This window comes from Austrofundulus limnaeus, unplaced genomic scaffold (assembly GCF_001266775.1).
Source record: "Austrofundulus limnaeus strain Quisiro unplaced genomic scaffold, Austrofundulus_limnaeus-1.0 Scaffold431, whole genome shotgun sequence".
Lineage (NCBI taxonomy): Eukaryota > Metazoa > Chordata > Actinopteri > Cyprinodontiformes > Rivulidae > Austrofundulus > Austrofundulus limnaeus.
In genome coordinates, this window is record NW_013952833.1 from 148896 (window position 1) to 154108 (window position 5213).

Here is a 5213-nt window from a genome sequence, read left to right on the forward strand (position 1 = left end):
GCATGCTGAAATGCTCATCTTCCTAAAAAAGAATCTGCATATCATGCTTGGACTGCAGAAATCAGAGATGGAGCCATAGTTAGTTAACTGACTAACTTTAGTATTTGTTAAAAGAGTGATGTGTTTATTTTGTTCACTATTGCTTGAGTGAAGACTAAGCAGTTGTTCCCATCATATCAGCAGCACCAGGCTGGCTCTGACAGGAAAAAAAAATACTGAAGTGACCTTGAATTATTGTTTTGCACTTTAAAAATWTATTTTATTTTGTTGGATTTATTGAGAGTATTTTTCAGGGTCTTCTAATTTTATTTATTTTTATTTTATTCAGCTGAAGAATTTTCTTGTTAAGTTTAAAATTGATGTAACCCATTGGTTAATAATAAATGGGTCAGTTTTTCTCATAGCTGCTGTTGTTGAGTATTGTTTTCTGTTTGAATATCACACGTTCAAGACTTTTCTTAGATTCCACAATACAAAATAAGTAATAAAAGCATATAATTTGTGCCGATATCGGTATCGGACAATATCGGTATCGGCCAATCCTCAAGGCTGCAATATCGGTATCGTATCGGAAGTGAAAAATCTGTATCGGACACCCCTAGCAGCATATGCTTCCAGAGACCATCTTTTTCAGGGAAGGCTTTGCAAGGTTCAGGGGCGATTGTGGCAGAGTGGTTAGAAAGGGTCGTTCCTCTAATGCGAGACTTGGTCGTTTGATTCCCTGATTGATTCTGATACGTGTCTAAGTTTCCCTGGGCAAGACCCTGAACCCCCACTGCCTCTGATGTGTGTCCCATCAGTGTATGAGTGTGATTTAAATGACTGATTAGTCTTTATAGATTGCTTTATCTATATTAGCTTTGTAGAGAGAGCTAGAGCGCTGAATGAGTGTGTGTGAATGGGTAAATGAGGACACAGTTTGTAGTGTAAAGGGCTTTGAGTATCCTGGTTGGATATAAAGTTTCTATATAAGTACAGTCCATTTACCATAGTTCAATAGGACAATGTTAAACCACACACCATATCCATTATAACAGCACGGCTTCCGGGACCTTCCTGCAGTCATGACTTCTCAATTAAAATCATTTGAAATATTTGAAACAAAAAAATCCAGCAAAGATGACAGTTTTAGAGCTAGAATCCCACATCAGACAAGAATGGGAAAATATTCCCTCCAAAACCTCCTCAGCTCCAAGATATTCGCAGACTGTTGGTAAAAGAAGGGATGCTTCACAGTGGAAAATATGCACCTGCAACAACTTTAAAGAGATTTGTTGCTGCCATCAAATTCAAAATTATCTAGTTTTTCCTAAAAAAGTGCAATTTCTTAGTATTGATATCTTTACATTGCTCCATTGTGATTGAATGAAGAGTTTATGAGATTTACAAATCACTGCATTAAGGTTTTACTTACATTTTGCACAATGTCCCAACCTTTTCAGACCTGGGGTTGTACATTATGGAGTCATCCTAAAAAGCAAAATTCTTTCATCCTTAAGCTTACATTCTCCCTGCATTTCTACAGTCTGGCACATACGACACTTCTTTCTTCATCCTGTCAGCGCTAAGCATTCATCTTTTGTTGGATTTTGTTCACGCACTCCCACGCACAAAGCTGTCCACGACAGCTTGCTTGTCTCTCTTGGCAGCCTCGCACTTTTCAAAATTAGCAACGCAAACAACAAATCCACATGCCAAGACCTGGACTCCTCAAATAATAATACTGGCGGGGGAGGAGATGGGCAGGAACACGGTCGGCTTGTAACTGGCCTCTGGAATTCAGAAAGAAAACAAAACCACATGGCTCGTTTCTTAATCTGTGAACAAGAGTGAAAATATCAGCACCACAATAACCTGGAGCACTAGAATGTTCAGGCAGACAGTACCTGAGATGTTTCTGTACTCATTAGGCTGTGGCATATCAGGACAAAAACATATCCTCTGTTGGCAGGAGGAACAGTCTGATGCTGCTCTGCTGTCAGCGTGACTTTAACACCTACACACCACCGCTGGCTTATTAGAGTCGTGGTTACAGGTGGATGCATCGTCTGAGTGAGTGGCATGTAAAAGCATTCAGGGCAGCAGCTCAGTTAGGACAACTTTTATTAATTTGTCATGCAGTTTCAAGCCCAGAACTCTGCATATCTTCTATCTGCATATCTTCTATTGTTAGGTGATGGCCCTCTTTTGCATGTGACTAACCTGTTTGTCCACCATGTGGAGGCAGTGCTTATAAGGCTGAGTTCACTTGAAACTCATCAGACTGAACAAGTCTCTTGGAGGAGAGACGACATGTTTCACTAAAGAAGAACCCATCCAGAGGACCTACTTATTTTTTTCTTTTTGATCTGCATATCTTCAACTGCAAACAAAATTTTAGTAGCTATTTTTATGACTTTTTAGATGCGCCATGTCCTGGATGACAGGATTTACAACAATGTTGGTGTCAGAGTGTTTTGATGCTAGTGTTTCTAATCCATACTTTAGTTTGTTCATTTATTTTTAGTATGCATTCCTCCTGCTCAGTAAGTGAAACTGAATTCTGATCCAAATAAGATTTTTCACTTGAGCATTAACACCTGAAGTGTAAACTAGTGTGTCCTGTGTATCAGTATCTGTACCGATACCAGAGTTTTTACAAGTACTTATACTCGTGCAAAGTGCCCTGATACCCGTTACCAATATCAAAACTACATTCAAATGTTAAAGTATTAATGTTGAATGAAATATATTTTTTAAAATTTTGCAACAGTTTATATCATGCTGTATTTGATTTGATCCAGTCAGAGTGGCTGCAGGCCTGTAAGGAAGGAGAGTCACCTTGTTCTAAATATTCTCCAGGACAAATTGGAAAAGGACTGTCTGATTGTTATCAGCTCAAAGTTCAAAAGTCAGCCTCTCTGATGGTATGGGGGTGACCTTGTATCACCTTCTAGCTGATTTATTTACATGAGGACAGTTTTACATACTCCCAGCTTTAACCAGATTTTATTCGTCTTTAGTAAATGATTTAATACTTTTTGAATGTGTTAAAAACCAGTGTGCCACACAAGTTCACACTGCCAATGATCTTTGCCTACAGGTTGAGAACCACTGCTCTAAAGACCACTAAAAATATCTTTGGAAGAGTGTCAATATTTGTGTTCAATCACAGCTTTCTGCTTTAGGCTGGTCAAAGTTAAGCTTAAAGAAAAAGAAACGCACATAAGGCTACTGTTGGAACTCTGAGGATGGTGTAAATAAAAAATGACAGTAAAAACAGACTGGTCAGGTAAATATTTAATCTGCTCTAACAGGAGAAACAACAGTGGCTGTGTTTGTGTTCTTTGTTATATTTAGTCAGTATCTAAATATTTAATTTTTATTTTAAGTGTGCATCTGCTATGTACAACTTTAGTCTTAATTCTCATATAAATGTTCAAAGACAGAAAACTTAAATACATAAGGAAAGCTTCTTGATACCTTAATTTTGCAAGAAACAAGTTCCTCACAATCTAAAATGAAGCATTTGCGGTTTCCAAGAATGTTTCAGTATAATTGGAATTTTTAGAGGAAGATTGATTTACAAGTGTGCATCAGTAATGATGAGTGACCATTTGTCGTACTTAAGTCTCAGTGTCTTTTCTGGTCCTTTCATACAGCTTGAAATGTGCTGAGATGACTGCTTCTGAGCATGCTTGTTTGTTTGATGGCTGTCAGGTACTCAGCCATGAAGGGCCCACCTCAGCTGCACTCAGCCCTCTAAGGCCCTTTCAGAACCAGACCGCTGGATGGGGTCTAATGTTCCTGAGCACTCCTTACATGTGAGAAGTGAGAGGAGAAGAGATATGCAGTGATTTGAACCCTTTTCATGGCCTGGCTGATTTAAGATTTTCAAAAGGACTCAAGTTCTTCCTGTGTTTCAGGGATGAATGCACATATCAGTGTTTCATCCTGTCATCTCTTCGGAGATGAAGGAAGAGTGGATCGTGCTCAGCTCATCTAAACTTACCACTGTAACCTAAAAGACACTGAAAAACTCTGCATGGTCCATATAAGCCTGCTAAATCCACTCTCAATGACAGTTGTGTAACAAAAATCATGTCATTTAGTTTTCAGCCTTGAGTCACCTGTCTCCTCTTGGCACAATGCCTGGGCCAAACCTTTTGACCCTTTGGCATGTGAAAGTATTGTGTGATTGGTCAGAGGTTTGTGGGCATGTTTGTTTATGCTAAAATGTGCTCTGACAGCAATGGTGGTATTTTGTTTCAACTCTGTTTCCAGAAGTTGACTGTTGTACCCACAGGGTGACACTTTGGGGCGGCTGTGGCAGAGTGGTTAGGGAAGCCATCCTGGAAACGGAAGGTTGCCAGTTCGATCCCCCGTTCCAGCTGTCTCAGTTGTTGTGTCCTTGGGCAAGACACTTCACCCCTAATACCTCTGATGTGTGTCCCATCAGTGTATGGATTTGACTGGCACCGATTAATCTCCATAGCTGATTGTTCCATGTTAGCTTTGTAGGAGATCTGCTTTGTGAATGGGTAAATGAGGACACAGATTGTAGTGTGAAGTGTTTGGAGTATCCTGGTTGGGTAGAAAGGCGCTATACAAGTGCAGTCCATTTACATTTAGTGTTGTCACTAAGTAATGTGGCTATGTTTGCCTGGTAATCAGAAGTGTTGAGGACCACTGTGCATCTTCCTTTGTCTGCTGGCAAAAAGGTGATGTTCTGGTCCTGGGTGAAAGATGTTATAGCTCATGTTTCATGTGGTGTAAAGTTTGAAGGGGGCGGCTTTTCACATCTACATGTGAATCTAATTCACATCTTCATGCATGTGACCAGATATCTCTTCTGTGATCCTAACAACGCTGCATTTTGAGAGGCGTTTTACTTAATCTGCATGTGAATTTAGGTTACATAACTGGATTTCACATCCAGTTTAAAAGCTTAGAACTCCACACTCCAGGTTAGGCCCTGTTTACACAAGACCAATCTCTATAAATACTGGTGTTTTTTCAATGTTTATTGTGGAAAATAAACAACAACAAACAAACAAACAAAAATAAATAACCCGTTTGTATGGAACCACTGCAGTAATGGAACCACTGCAGTAATGTACCAGGCAGGGTTGCCAGATGGGTCATGATAAACTGTTGTGCTGTTCCTTTACTGATGGTGGTCAGAGGGTCCGGTGGCGCCGGTGCATGGCAGCCTCGCTTCTGTCAGTGTGCCC

General features: G+C 39.9%; 2 protein-coding genes across 2 annotated transcripts in view; one reads left to right on the top strand and one right to left on the bottom strand.

Moving 5' to 3' along the window:
• The window catches only part of LOC106529257 (zinc finger BED domain-containing protein 4), a gene marked incomplete at its 5' end in the record, with an annotated part of 1770 nt that extends 1309 nt beyond the window's left edge, over positions 1–461 (top strand). The window contains 1 exon segment of the mRNA XM_014024612.1: positions 1–461.
• The window catches only part of LOC106529260 (myelin basic protein), a 116243-nt gene that overhangs the window by 47230 nt on the left and 63800 nt on the right, over positions 1–5213 (bottom strand). The window lies entirely within an intron of this gene.